The sequence below is a fragment of the Echeneis naucrates genome, chromosome 8, assembly GCF_900963305.1.
Source record: "Echeneis naucrates chromosome 8, fEcheNa1.1, whole genome shotgun sequence".
In the NCBI taxonomy this organism is placed as follows: domain Eukaryota; kingdom Metazoa; phylum Chordata; class Actinopteri; order Carangiformes; family Echeneidae; genus Echeneis; species Echeneis naucrates.
Genome location: NC_042518.1, coordinates 18,159,473 through 18,175,540, shown reverse-complemented (window position 1 = coordinate 18,175,540; position 16,068 = coordinate 18,159,473). Strand labels below are relative to the sequence as shown.

Here is a 16,068-nt window from a genome sequence, read left to right as displayed (position 1 = left end):
GTCTGTCCGTCCTCCGCTTCTTAAATAAATGGCTCCTTCTTTAAATGAATTACAGTTTGAGCTATAGCCACAAGAAAAACTTGTTCTTAGGATAAATAAAGTGCCATTTGGATAATTCAGTCAAAATTAAATATTAGCGCCTGATCAAAATTTTCACTCAGACGTGGAGGCCTGGTCTGCTTCATTTCGATGAATTATAATCATATTTAAGCAATTTGGGGGTTATTCGTTGCCATTGACTCGCTTGGCTGGAGTCGGTGTTTCTTTTAAATATTTATTTTTGGACGTGAGAAATAAATGAGCACCGTCACAATCGAATATTTCCCTTTGCTGGAAACAGATCCGCTGTGATATAAGACGGGACAATGTCAGGTCCGGGATCCCCTGAGCTGAGGAGGAGGTGACATTGAGGGATAACGAAGACAGAATCTGCGGCATGCAGTCATTTTTAAAAAGAACATACTTGGTGACAATCATCTTTTATCTCTCTTTTGGAGATTCCCCTACGTTACCCCACAGTATACAGCATTAACACACAGCTCACATTCCCACACTCCATAAGAGCAGCTGAGAGGTGAGAACAACTTCTTTCACTGTTTTATCTTTATTTATGTAACTCCATCACGCCGAACCCCTGTCTGCACGCCCGGGTCCTGATCCGTTCCCCCTAAACTAAGACCCCCCCCCAACACACACAAATACCCCACACCCCCTACCCCCGACCAGCGTGTCACGTGATTCATTAAATAATTATTGCAGAGGATAAAGAATAGAAATGTATTCGTCCGGGATATAATAGTAAGGCATGGTGCTCCTCCAGTGTGTGTGTGTGTGTGTGTGTGTGTGTGTGTGTGTGTGTGACGTGGAAAATTCAACTGTCTTTAAAAAAAAATACACCCCCCCCCATGGCAGCGAAGAGAGGGGGAGAGAGAGAGAAAAAAAGAGAGAGAGAAGGGGGAGAAGAGGAGACACTGAGGAACGCCAACAGAGAGAGAGAGAGAGAGGGGAAGAGAAAAGAGAGAAGGAGGCTGCAATAAAACAAATTTGGACGGGCGTGCGTCTTGCGGGTCGCTGTGGACACCGTGAGTATTGCGGAAGGAAGGGTACTGCATGGGGGAAACCACACATCTTCTTCCTCATCTTCGTTGCCGCGCTGCCTTCGCCCAAGTCCCTCTCATTGAATCATTTTAACGTCGCGGTAAATATTCCCCCAAAATACCAATCTTTCGTGTTTTCTCATCCTGCATGTTGCTGTGGTGTTGTTTACACATGACCCCCCACCCATCATCATCAGCCATTGTTTATAGGTTGGAAGCCTAGCAGCCGAGCCGAGAGAGAGAGTGGGAGGGAGATAGTTGGAGAGGGAGCCGGGGCAATGCAATGTGTTAGCCGATGGCTGTTTATAGTTAAAGAAGCACTTGGATATTATTCTCCATCTTTCTCCCATCACCTCCTGTCTGTCTCTACATCTCTCTCTATATGCCTGACTCTGTCTATCCCTCTCCCTCCCTCTCTCTTTCCCTCTCTCTGTCTCACTTCTTTTTCCCCAGCTAGCTCCTTCTGTTGATTTATAGTGAGACAGGGTGTCAGCGTGCGGCCGTGGCTGCCATTGTGTGTTTGTGAGGTAGTGCTGTTGTTTATGGTGGGGCCCGCGATAAATCATGTTTTTCCTCCGCTGTGGGAAGACGGTGGGAAAAAATTACGGTTGATGGACCGATGATGCACCGGAACTAGGAAGAAGAAGGAGAAGAGGAATAGGTCTGTCGGTTCTCCTCTTTCACAGTCCCGGCTCTGTCTTCTGCCTCGCTCTCTTCCTCTTCTGAATCTGCTGCTCTCTTCCTTGATGCCTTCACACACACACACACACACACACACACACACACACACACACACACACACATACGCCCCCGTTTTTTTATACTTGATTGTAACTGGGGGCGTTTTGCTTTTTTCTGCTAAGTATGACAAGTTGCTGGCTGCAACTCCGGGTCTTGAATTACTGCTGCGACCAATTAAAGGGAGATTTGTTTAAATCCGGCTCATCGGGTCCACCTTGGCCACCATGAAATCTCATAAAAGAACCTCGCGGTCAGTGAAAGCTGCTCTATTTGAGCAGCTTGTATGAGCGAGTCCAAGCTCAACTCAGGTAGCCAGGATGAGCAGCTCCGTGACGCCAGTTTGAGTCCATGCCTTCTGCAGACACAGTCGGGGCCTGGCTATGACTTAGATGCATCATTAAACCGCTCATCTTGGCTTTGGACTTTACATTCAGATGATTGTATTAAAAGCGCCAGAAAATCAAGTTCACTTAAAGTAGAAATTCAGACTAACTTTATTTTTTAGAATTTGTGTTTTCTTTCACGTAGAAAGAAATTGTCTTCTTTCTATGTGCTTTTTTTTCTTCTTCTTCTTCTTCTTCTTCTTCTTTTGTGATGCTTGTTGGAATGGATCTGGGTGCCATTATTCATGTCAGCACTCAGCGGCTCTGCTTTAGCTCAAAGCCCTCGCCCTGAATCAGACCTTTTCTCCTTTTCTTTTAATGTGGTAAGGAAAAGAAGATGCAGAGCGAGGGTGAATTTTCCCCTACGTGTTTATATTCTCACGTCCTATATCAAATGTTCTTATGTTTTCTTATTTACATTCTTCCGCTACAGAAAATCAAACGTAGTGAACACAGTGAATTGGTTGTGGTATTTTTAGTCATTCCCATTGGCAGTAGAAGGTAGGATGGGCTGAGGGGGTGGACTGGAGTAAATGTAATTTCATCGGCTAACCTCATAACTCACTGTAGTAGATGACGCTTGTGTGTGTGTTGTATGTGTGTGGAGCCAGCTGGTAATATATGCACAGTGCAAAGAAACAGTGAACTCAGCATCAGTAAAATTTATTACATAAACACAACATCAGCTTCCGAAACATAATTCTCAACAAATAATCCAACGATAAGCTCTTTAATAACGACGACGACAACAACAACAACAACAACAACAATAATAATAATAATAATAATAATAATAATAATAATAATAATAATAATAATAATAATAATAATAATATAATGAGGTGTATCTTATACAGACAGTTGGATGGATGGTCGTATATTGAACAATTCTTTTACTGGGGTCTTCCACTCCCCCCACCCTGCACCCGCCGGCTCGTCTCCCTCCCTCTCCGACCATCTCTATCAGTGTAAACCTTAGTGTAACCAAATTAGAGCGGCTGCGCGGCTTCCTATCACATAGTAATTGCAGAAGGAAGAAAAGGCAATGCTTTTCAAAATGGGTATTTCTTCTGTCCGCCGCTCTGTCAAAAACAATATGACGGCTCATTTCTGTGGACAGAGAGACATATGGGTAGAGAGAGCAAGGGGAGTGACAGGATTTTTTCATATATATTTATATATTTCGAACTCATATCTAATTTGGGTGACATGGAAGCATAGGGCCGCCTGCTGCTAACAAACACACCAAAGGAAGGTTGGAACCGAGGTGAATGTTTAGAGGGAAGCACACTTGGTCTAAAATCACACGTTACTATAACATTGAAACACTCCTGAGTCTAAATGTAGAGAATAGGGGGTGCATCTTATCTTATTCCAGGCATGTGTCCACTCTTCAAGTGTGTTTTGTCTGGCGAGATAGGTCAACATCAAACCCAGCTGAAATAGTTCAAATATTTGAAACGGTGTTGAGAAATGATATCGATGCCGGCCTGACATTCATTATATCTGCTGCTGCAGGAGCAGGATACTAGCCGATGTGAGGCCTCTCCGTGTTAACAGCTCACTAAATACACATGTACCTATAGCTGCTGTTTTAGCCTGCAGTTGAGATTCCAGCTGTGTAGAAGTGTGTTTGTCACACATAGGGTGGTGGCGGTAATGTGTTACTGGAATGTCGTCAAAGAATCCCCCAGCTGTTGTGACAACAACACCAATATATGAAGGTTGAATGAATGTTTACACCGAAGCCCTCTTCACGGGAAGCATTACCCTCTCTATGTGACGTCAGTAGAAAAAAGGAGGCCGATTATAACACGGGTCACTGTTAAGTCTTGCATATTTTTCGTATGAAGTTGCTCACTGGAGGGGAATCATTGGAAGGAAGATTTTAATATCACCTTCTTCAATCGCGCTTTATTTATAAAATGTCATGCAAAATCAGTAAAGAAAGAAAAGGCTTCTAATTTATTGTTTGATCGATCAATAGATTGGCCCCTTTAAAACCAGATGAAGTCTAGTTATTAACCCAAGAGTAAATGCAGACCATTCTGCTCTGTAGTCTCTCACTCTCTCTGTTGTTGAGGTTCTCTCTTTGCGTAGAATAGAACACTAAGATGCTGAAAACAAGAGAATGGACATTTGTGCGAGTGGTCAAATACAAGGTCGAATCTAACCCACGCGTCTGGAAGAAGCACACAAAGCTTTCTTCACACAAGGCGCATATTCCTACTCACCACTGCCATGGCGGCCATATTGTCATCTTCATTGCTTTAGTTATTTAGTTATATCCTATTTTAAACATATGTGGCCACAAGAGAATATATATCAAATGTTTTGTGCGGTCATCACATTGAAGCGCGTGTCCTCCACTGATCTAAATATTGTAGCAGGCCGAAAGCAGAGAGACAATGTTCAATAAACATAATAAAATCATCCATGAGACTTGTTCATTTTGCTCCACTTCACCCTTATCTAACTAATAAAACTCATCTGAGATAATTTGACAGCCAGGCTTAACATCTATAATAGTCACTCAAAGACTAAACAGGTTTAATTTCTCGCCGATTTAAAGTGAAAAGGAAGGAAGCAGGAGTCCAACTAGAGCAGGGATTATTCGGAAACAGCCGAACACAAATCAGAGAAGTACACTGCCTCATAAATCTGTTGCTGGACATTAACAAGCCAAAGATTTAAGTAAAGGGGAAATAATGTTCAGCTAATATGAACGATTTTAAATAAGCCAATCTGGAGGAATATTTGATCTGTTATTAATGCTTATCACACGATTAACATAAATATATATAAAATGTATGATTATTATTATTATTACTACCACTAATACTAATAATGATAATAATAATAACAACAACAACAATAATAATAATAATAATAATAATAATAATAATAATAATAATAATAATAATAATACTTTTTTAGAATTTAACCTGTAGAATTAATAACCTTATCTTACAGGCTGCAGATGTCCAGTATTCAGTTATCCCAGCGAAGCTTTTTCTCGCCTCTCGCGGTGATGATACATCAATAAGAGTGCTCGTGCTAATGCATAATTATCGGTGATTTGAAGCGCGAAACTATATCCAGAGTTCGTAAGCAGCGACCATTTCATCTTTTCATCCGGCTGAAGAGTGGAGTAGCACAAAGGTGATTAGAAACCGCGCTACGGAGCTGGAAATGTTTCGGCGTGCAGAGGAACAAGCGTGGGCTTTTCACTGTCCGTCCTCTTCCTTTTATCTTGGAGTAAAAGAACAAAAATTAACGTCGAAATAAAAAGCGCTTCCATGTAACTGAACATATGTCTTTCTCTGTCTCTTTCCCCTTTCTCACTAAATCTCGCTCGCTTTTGTGTGTGTGTGTCAGTGAAGGCATGTATGCGTGGGCCGATAACACTAATAGCCTCCTACACTTAAACAGAGATAGACAGCTAGAGCGTGAGAGCCAGGTGCATCGTTTCGCATTATTTCATTAAAAAATGTTAATGTTCAATACCGCGAGAACGGGAGACACCTAAATGTCGACATGTGTTTACCATGCATTGAAAAGTTACATTAAACTGCTTTAATAAATTTAATCTAATTTAGCATTAAAAAAGAAAGAAAGAAAGAAACAGAAATTACCTAATATTCCCCAACGAGATTGTATCTTGGCCTCAGTGTGGCTTAACGGGTCAATCACACATATGTGTCCGAAGGATGAAGTCTTCCCTCATCGAGTGAGAGAGGTTGAAATCAAATTTGGGTTCCAAAAAATCTGAGTTTCTGATTATTTTTCTTCGTTTAGAATATCTATGAAGTCGTTCATGCCTTAATTTTGATGTATGCGAGATGTGAGTAATGGAAAGCTTCATGGTGGCTTCTGACGGACAAGTCTGTGGCTACGGGCTCCATTCTACCTGTGAATGTGAAGCAACCACACAAGTTTAACATGGCGGAAGAAGCCCCCTGTGTGGACTCAGATCAAATCGCTGCGGAATGTCTCCACTCCCAGCTCATTCCTCACCGTCCTCTCTGATCGGACGCAGTTGGACTCCATGTAATAATCAACACCTGGCCCTGGCGCTGGCAGGTCGGACAGAGGGGTCATGCTGAACCTCGCTAACCTCCTGGCTGCACCTCAACTAAAACCCCCACCCCTCTTCACCCCCAGCCTCATTGGACAGGAACAAGAACCAGAACCCCCCCCTCCTCCTCTTCGACTCCCGAGGATTACACGACTTGTCTAAGCTGCCAGTCAGCAGCCCAGTTCAATAATAGTTCATGGTGTCAGGTCCGAGCAGACTGAGGGAAAGGAGCCATGGACCCATAAAAGGTCCTCAAATGGAAATCTACAACACCTTGGTGTGAAAAGGTAAAGAGTCTGCAACGCGCACGGGGCACATTAGTTCACACAGTGGCTGGTTTTTTAAACCTAACCAAAGGTAAGCAGTGGAAGGGAGGTAGAAGGGAGAGAGAGGCAGAGATAGAGGAGGGGAGCCTGAGAATACGGCGTGACGCTTAGCCCAGAAAAAAATCCCAGCAGAAGAAAAAGGGTTTTACTTTGGAGACTCGCTCAGTCCACAGAAGCTCGCGCTGTACCCCATTCATTCGCCTGCGTGCAAGATGCCGGCCTACTGTGTTGGTCGGTCTGCAGGGCTAAAGAAAGCGGCAGCTCCCACCGTGGAGCTGGCCAGGCAGCCCCGGCCCACTGCCCGGTGGCTTTTGCAGTAGGGTACATACAGAGGGGTGGGGGGGCGCGCTCACGCTGTGTATTTTTTTAGGGTAAAGTATCACCGCTAGCCCCAGACAGAGTGGTTCCCGTAAATCTGCGCAGTAGGTATGTTTTCGTGGCTTGAGACTTTCGTGTTATGTTCCGCGATATGCTGTGCTAGATGGGCCAGAGTGGGAATACGGAAGGTTACAAACACCAGGTTTAGTCGACATGGAGCCCGTTTCACATCCGTTTCTCACTCAAATACAAGCTAGAAAAAGGTAAAGCTGTCGGACCCAATGCGCGTAATTACGCAGTCAGAATCAGTGAAAATAAGTCCGAGGTTTTCCAAGTAAGGTTTCGGTGGTCGTATTCTCTCCAGCCGGCGTGTCCGCCCTCGGCCAAAACGCGCTGCATCCAGGGAAAAAACTGAGCACCCGCAGGAAACCCAAGAGGAGAGACGCCGACAGAGCAGGTATGGTCTGCTGGGATCTTTTTAGCTCCTTGTCCCGGTGTGTGTTCGAGGCGTCCCTATCCCACGCGCTCTTCAGCTCCCCATGCCATTAATTATCTGTTGTCTTACCGTAATGTGTCTCGCACTCACACGGTGCTAGCCAAAACTTTTCTCTTTCTCTCTCTCTCTCTCTCTCTCCCTCTCTCGCACTCCGTGTGTGTGTGTGTGTTTGTGTTAGAGGGCCGTTGAAGACAGATGCCTCAGAATAGGTAACAAACAGGGGCGACGCGGGTGCCTTGCCATGCCCCCCCCCCCCCCCGTGTGTGTGTGTGTGTGTGTGTGTGTGTGTGCCTGTATCTCTCTTCTCTTTCTCTCCAGTCGCTTTAAAACCGGCTTGCTTACAGCCCGGGATGCAGTGTGGACAGAGATGTGCGCCTGGTAGCCTCTGGGCTACACGCTCATGGCAGGCAGAGAATGAGTCGTATTGAATAGGGACCTGACGGCAAGGTGTAAAGAAAGAAGATGCATGTGAGCCGCGCTGTGATTTATGATAGTGTGAAAAGATTGCATACTCTGGAAGCCGCCCCCTCCCCTCTCTCGCTCACTCCTATCCACAAATTGTCACGTCCATTTCTACCACGCCCCCCCTACCCCAACCCACAGCAAATGACATAGCAAAAACAAATAATTTAACCATGTATGAGCAAGCGTACACAATAAGGTTATGAATAAATGCTCAATTGCAACTATTTACATTTGAATAAGTGTATTTAATTCTAAGCCTTATCCACCCTTATTCTCACCAGATGTAGAGATGGATTAAGGAGATTTGAGGAATTTGAAACCATCTTGTTGTATAATAATGCAAAACATATGGCCATTAATATACATTTTACCGACTGACCATAATGTTTTTATCGTCTTGATTCCTTTGTACTGGGGGGACTAGATGTCAGGGTTTAAATGTTACTCTAATTGGTCTCTATCGTGTTTATTAAATTAACTAAACACAAGTCAATTCAGCTTATTTGGTGCTATTTTTTTTCTGAATGAAAATCCAGTATCTCCCAAGAAAACAATTATAGCCCTATAAATTTGTTTGAATATTTTTACATTTTATTTTTCATTTATTTTTTTTTGTTGTTGTTGTGGAAGCTTGACCTTGGTGGTTTTTGCTCACTTCCAGGTATTGTGATTTTAAAGTCAGAAAAACCCACCAAAATTGCAGCATAGCCACAATTTGATAGATTTTTTCATACATCACTGACAAACTATGGGCAAAACAGTCATCAGAGTAAAATATTGGGGGCAGGCATGCCCAACGCTTTGTCAGTGTTTAAAGGCTGACAGGTCTGGCTGAGATGCATGCAGTCGCTTCCTTCTACTTTAACAGCCTTAATGCCAGGCCTATCTGCTGATGGGCCAACTGGCCTGATTGTATTACAATCACAGGCTTCTTAGTCTTACCCGTGTGTCATAAGAGGAGCATGTTTTTAGGAAATGGATACCTGCCTGTTGTACTGGTGCGGGTTGTTTAAAACTCATCGTAATGAGGCCTCAAAAGCAACATAATAACAACTTAGGCAAATCGATCACTAAGCCACTGCCAAACCACAAATTACTACGAACAAATATTACATAGTGGTACTTGCCTTGCATGCACTGAAACACCAGTGCTGCAAACATTCTTTTTTGACCAACATGTAGCCACAGGCATTGGCTGTCCTCAAAAACAACATCCATCTTTGGTCACATAGCTGGATACACAATGACAAACTGACTGAAAAGACAAACCAAATAACCTGCAATACAATCTGAGAGTAAAACATTGATGCATGAAGCTTTATAGTAAATTCCCAAACCCCCTTGTGGTGCCATTAACTGGAGGGTTTGTTGAGCTTTTACATGACAGCCCTTTGGATAGACAGCATACTGAACCTTTAAGTCACCATCAGCATTCATTTCTTTTCTAGCCTGACACAAAATTAGCCAGTATAATTACAATTCATATGCTCAACAAGGTTTTAATATACCAGACATTTCCTTTGATGATGCACAAGATTAAACCTTTTGAATCTTTGACCCTGCACACACAATATCAGTGTTTCAGTATTTGGTATTTACATGTGGGGCACTGTTATGTCAAAAGTCAGGCAGACCTCATTCTATAATCTAATACTGAGTATGCGCGCAACACACACACACACACACACACACACACACACACACTCCTAAGCAGTCAGTACTTGTTCATCCCCTGCCTGATAGATTTGGGGAGATTGGCACTTTTCATTGCCCTGGAGCAGAAAGGACAATTTGCCCCCACTCTCACCATTATAGCTTTCTTTGAGCAAACAGTTAAAGATTAGCATCTTTGATAAAGATTAACTTTCTATCAAAGGAAGCTGCTGATGGCATGAGTTTCTGGTTCAGGACTCCTGATGAAACAGGGTGAGCACTGTAGGGAGATGGGTGACCCTGCCTGCAGCAAAAGAGAAGGGGTGACATGGGGCTAAAATGTTAGCTCACCAGATAAGATAAGCTGTAATAAAAAAAGATAACACATTGTAATGCAGCCCAGTTCACAGAATAATAAGCATTTCTATTAGGTTCAAATTCATAAATAAAATGCAGCATTTTTTTATTTCAAACCCAGTGAGCTTCGAAGCAGACCTCTTGTTAATCATTCAGTAACATTCAGCTCTGATTGTTGTCACAATCACTGAGACCATGAACTGGAAAGAAGACTGTCTTCAGCAGCAGAAACTTGTGGCTCTACTAGGGTTCAAATAAGTCTTTTGTACACAGCATGAGCATAATGCCTTAGTTATGTATCTACAGCCAGGAGCAACAGACTTTATAAGTAGAGGATCTGTTCAGATTCCATGAGTCTGAAAGAAAAGAATGTGTTCACCAAAAGACGAAGAAGCGTATCTTAACAGTAGACCTACGCAGTTTGTTTGAAAAAGCTTCAATTCACTACACATCACAACATTTTACTTCTCAAAATAATGTTACTATGTTTATTTCATGTCTAGATTTGTACAAGTATATCGCAAGGTAAGAAGGAATGGATTTAAATTCAAAGATTATTCCAATAATATATAAAAAAAAAAAAAAAAGGGTAACGGTGCATCAAGTGTTTATCTCTCTCAGTAGTGCATGTCATCCATCTGAAAAACAGTGCTGAAACGTTTGTGTCATCCACCCAGAGTAGGAGTGGAGGAGACGAAACACGTTGCAGTGCTGGGTCTGTTGTCACTTGGCTATTAGGTTGTGTGTGTCTCTGTGTGTGCGTTCAACCTCATTACGCTTAAAGGAAAAGCTTTGAATGGACTTGATGAAAAATGTCTTTTTAGTGAAACGTGTTTACAGACTGCTCTGTGAGTAGGGTTATGTGGTGGGAATGGGTGCTCTGGTGGCCGGCTGAAGCACAAGTGCTACTGTTTAAAAATATTCTTGAGCTATACTCTAGTAGCCTACCTATTTTAAAATAAATATGTAAAAAAATGTTAAAATTCTTTCATGTGTTTACAGTGGGTAAATATTTTAATAATAATCATGTCACTAAAGAGCACATGCTCTTTATTCGTTATTTTCATTGACTTGTTTCCAGTTGAATTGAGACCAAAACATTGAGTTCAACTGCTGACATGGGAGAAAAAATTATTCTCCAAACCAAACCAAATTCTCACTATGGAGATAATTTGAAATGGATGTCAGAAAGTTCTTGCCCACATGATTTCAAATTGGGAAATTTGGTTCATATGATCAACAGATAAATTGTTTAAGGCTGATTTATTTTTTCAGGTATTGTTAGTATCAGACGTCATTATAAAAAGTCGAACCTTTCACTTTGTACATCTGGCTGTGCTTCTCAGTATATTAAAAGTGCATTACCAAGAACGTCTAGGAAGCTTCATGTCACACAGTTAACTTGAGCCCCTGTAGGCCTGTGACTGCATTTACAAGCAAGAGAACCACAAAGTTGTCCTTTAGTTAATATGGTGTGCATTTCAACACATAGCCCCAGTCATCTGACATGGGTTATAAATAGAGTGTAGACTATTTCAGCTGTGACAGCTAGGCACAAATACTCTGAAATAATACCAGGAAGTGATTGACTTATAGACAACCTTGGAGCCAGACAGCAGTTGCACATGTGAGCCTTTGTGCTGTATTCCTGAAGCTAAGGAAATCATGTGTAAAGTTTGTCAGTTCACATTATTATGTTGATTCTGTGTTGGTGTAGCCATCTGGGTCTGTTCTCTACTCAACAATAAGAACTGGAGTGGTTTGAATTTGACATTTAATCAGAAACTATAGATATTTTATGTTTAGTTTTTTGCTTATTTGTGATTTATTGGTTGAAATTGAAAATAATAGCTACATGACTATTTTGCCTATGGGAGAGTTGAACCATTGCTCATTCAGGTCAAAGGGCATTTTTGGAGCTTTGCACCAATGTTCCTGTGTATGCACTCCAGGACTTTCAGCTCAGTGTTAATACCACAAAAGCTATACTTATGTTGTCTATGTTGTTGTTTTGCTGCTGTTTCTGATGTGTTTTGATCAAATGTGAGGACAAAGAAAAATACAGCAACTTCAAGATGACGCTCCACAGCTGTCTATTTACATCATGCACAAAGTCTTTGATAAATATGGAAAGCTGTTGGTGTGTGTCTGTGTGTGTGTGTGTAAAGACAGAGATAGGATCAGAGAGCAGTGATAAGGTTAGTTCAGATCACTTAAATTAAGCAACATCATCCATTGTTGGTCTAAACCTCTGATTGGTTTACACCTGTACAAAAATGTGGCAGTCTTTGAAAAGTATAGGTAAAGAAAAAATCATGACGAATACAAAGTTGTGTTTCTCCAAGCATCTCCAACCTTTCTGCACTTTAGAAAATTATGCTTTGAGTTTTGTTTTATTTTACTTCAGCGCCCCCCACCATTCCCAGTCTCCTCTTCCACTCAAAAATTGGCTCATCAGCTCTTCTGGGGCTCTGGAGGCGGCCTCCTCCCTTTGTCTCGGCCTATAGGCTAGCTGGCTAAGCTAGTCGGCCTCTTCATCACTTTCTGGCCAACTTTAGACTAGTCCACTTGTGCTCCGGATCCAACAGCCCACTAACCTGCAGGGTTGGAGGGGGACACAGGGCGGAATCCCCGGCTGGTGCTGTGATGGGCATGGACAGCAGCCGGAGTTTTGTGTGAGTGCATGGTGGGAAACAATAAGTTGAGAGCAGCAGCAGTGGTGTTGTTGGTACGGCTGGTACGGGCCGGGCGGTGGATTTGATTTATCTGTTTAGCGTAAACTGTCATGAGCAGCCAGGGATTTTATTCCCGTTGTTCTATAATAACAATAGGGACAGCGCTTCAAGCGGCGGCCGCGGACTCTCCCTCACCGGACCTTCACTGCGCCTCCACCTCCTATGGATGTAGCCCGCCGGGAGTGTGTGAGCGGCCCTGGGAGTTCAGGCCCACACGGCGATGACCGGGCCCTGACACCGACTGTGCGTTGTTCAGTCCGAATTTTTTTGAAGAAACCGTTCTTGTTTTGATCACCGCTTTTTGTTGACTGAAAGCGTTTATATTCGTTAACATTAAACTTTCCCTCCCATTTTATTTTATTTTGTTTCATTTTATTTTATTTTATTTTGTTTGGTTTGGTTTTATTTATTTATGTATTAATAGGCGTAGTTCCCTTTGAAATTAGACGTAACTTTGTTCGATTATACTTCTTTATTAATATAAATTCTGTCTTGTTTGTAATTGTAATATTAATACTCCACTTTATGTTAGAGTTGCATCCGTTGTTACTTCTCTAAAATAATTATAAATTAATTGAACAATTTAGCATTTTAAACACCTTATTCCGCACACTTACACAGATACATGTTATTTTGTTGTGTTTGTATTATATCGTGATGGGGGCGTGTGACCATTACTTCCATTGAATTCTTCCAAATGAATTATGGCTCCTTTTAATCTCCTCTCCCTTAATTTTTTCCGCACTGTTGAAGAGAGCGGCGTCTTTTCTGCTCGTTAAACTGAAATAGTTTCACAGGCAACTCAGATAAAAGCCTTGCTTTTGTTTCTTTTGTAAACGTAGGTAAAATGTAATCGGATGTGTAATATGATAACCTGGATCAATAAGATCTGAGATCACTTCCACCCAGCCTTCATCATCATCATCTCTGCTCTTATTGCTTTTATTCGGAAAATTTCACCGAGAATAATTTAAGGTCACAAATACCTGTCAGCGGTTTCTGCCTGTCCTGGCCGCTCGATACACTACAAGAGCTCTGTGCTTTGTGTAGGATTTTACCAAGACCTTGATTGCATCTCGCTTTTCTTTCCTCTCCTTTTCTCCCTCTGTTTATCCTTCTCCCCCCATCCCACCTTCCTGCACTACAGTTTTTCTTAGGAGCTTTCTGGAAGCCGTTACCTTCCATCGAAACATTGGGGCATAAAAGGAAATCTCTCGGTGAGTTGCGCTGTTGTTGACTTCAGCCCTGTTCTGTTAGAAAACCCTGTGCTTGCCTGACCAATTTTTAGACCTATGAGATTTGGAATATCTGGCGACTCTGTTTAAAAACCTCGTAATCGCAATTCAACTGTTAAAACAGTTAAAAAATATGGCAGATGAGCAGATGTTTTTCTTTATTTTTAAGTTTATTCGTTGATTGTGAAAGCATTAACTCTACGCACCGTACACGTTTTTTTTTTCTTTTTTTTTTTACACAATATTGTTATTATTATTTTAATGTTACGATAATAATAATAATTGAAACTTTTACAAAAGCAGACTTGGCGTGAACAGATATATTACTCCGGGGGGAAAATGTATTTATCCGATGATTTATTTTATGTACACCGCTGAAGCTAAAATGGTGCATGAGTGTGCATGTGTGAAGTAAAGTAATGTAATGACACGTGCTCATGTAATATAATCCAGAGGTGTGAAGGACAGTGTAATGGTGGGTCCAGCCACAGAAGGAAGCTTAGCAGGGTCGGTTCATCATCTCAGAAGACAGTTATTAAAATATAACTTTGTAGATGCTATATAGACGCTAATGCTAGCAAGTAATAAGAGCAGTGATAGCTATGAACAGCAGAGGAGCAGATTCAGAGTTGCGGAAATGCTCAAAGGAGGCTATTTCCTGTCAGTTCCCATGAGGGAACAAACATCACAGACACATAATTCAGTCATTTTGTATATTTTAGACTCGACGCAGTTTCCATTACGCTTGGTGACACTGCGGGGAAAACATATTGTGAAATCTCCATGTCAGAGGGAATTCCTTAGTGTCATCCTCAGTGGCCTTAAATGTCTGGAGTCCCAGAGGGGAAAAGGAAAGAAAGATAGAGAGGATTTCCACAGCTCTGCAGGGCACAGAGTTTGAGTTGTGAAACCCAATATCCGTGACTCAATCCGAAACACGGAGGCGCCGATGCGCGTCTGCCATCCAAAGAAAATAAAGAATAACTGCCATCCTTTACAAGCACCGGCGTGCTTTTACGAGTCAATACATACGTGTAATCCGCACGGCTTAATTCTCCATACGCACCTATCTTCCTACTTTCAGTGGGAAAAAAAGACATAGACAAAAGAAAGAGCCGATTAGCGCTTTGGTTAATGAGTAATGAGCTTTTTCAGCAGCAGTGAGCAGATCTCTCCATCTGCACAAAGAGCTTTGAAGGAAAAGTTGCAGTCGGACACATTTCAGGCTCCCACCTCCCACCTACACAGAGCTCATCCTCTCATTCCAACAGCCCCCAGCGAATGCTATCTGTTTTAAAGTTGGGCTGTTTATACACATACACACACGCACGCATACACGCCCGCGCTCGCGCACACAAGCTGCTGGGTGCGAGAGAACTCATAAATCTTGCGTAGCCATATACGACAAGGGGAAACGTCCTGAATAATAAAAATACAGGCAAGCGGGAGAGAACGCTGTGTGTGAGGGAACATTTTAAGATGCCTTCATATTTATATTTCCATTTTGGTCTAACCTCCCCGTGTCTCTTTTCCTCTGCGGTTTCTTGTCATTCTTGCTTTTTTTTTTTTTTTTTTTGCCAAGGCTACTTTACCTTCTTCTTCACACGTTGTTGCTATTCCTCCTATCTTTTCCCCTAGTGTTTAAGTCAAAACACAGCCAAGAACATCTGCTCTCTACAAATGTTTCCTTCTAAGTGGAGATTTAAAGGCCTCAATTTCCCTCATGGCAGCATCACATATAGACCCAGGCCATTTTCTTTTTCACTTTGGTGTAACCCTAACCCTGAACCCTTTTTTCTGAGCATAAATAGCAGAAATGAAGGAGGAATTTTTTACATTTTACCTATACAAACTGCATGTTTAGTTTCTGCAGGTGAACTGCAAATTCGAGAGGGAGAAAAAAGTGTGTCATGGTGAAAAAAGAGCATTAAATCATTTCATGACATTGCTAGAAACAGGTGAATAAAAAGCACATTTGAGTCTAAATGAAATAATATCCACAAAGAAACTAAAATGAAATGCATGTCTTCAATGGACTGTAAGGGCTTCAAAAACACCCGATGGCTTATATGAATCAGACACTGAATGTGTTGTAATCACTTTTAAAGAAGTGTGTTATTGCCATGTCCAAACTCAGTGTAAGTGGCCATGAAGAGAGAGGGCATGGAAAACAGCCACAGGACA

At 42.0% G+C, this 16,068-nt stretch overlaps 1 protein-coding gene across 10 annotated transcripts in view; it reads left to right on the top strand.

Annotated features, from left to right (window-relative positions):
- Nucleotides 1–16,068, top strand: part of hoxb3a (homeobox B3a) — a 52,672-nt gene that overhangs the window by 20,323 nt on the left and 16,281 nt on the right. For 2 of the 10 annotated variants that reach the window (XR_003841003.1, XM_029507849.1), the window contains exon 3: nucleotides 13,797–13,866. The exons of 1 other annotated variant lie outside the window; for it this stretch is intronic. The gene's annotated coding sequence lies outside the window, so the exon portion shown is untranslated. Of the gene's footprint in view, nucleotides 1–955; nucleotides 1,083–6,448; nucleotides 6,587–6,796; nucleotides 7,401–12,517; nucleotides 12,590–13,796; nucleotides 13,867–16,068 lie in introns of those variants that run through there. 7 more of the 10 variants (XM_029507853.1, XM_029507851.1, XM_029507852.1 and 4 more) reach the window with 7 other exon arrangements.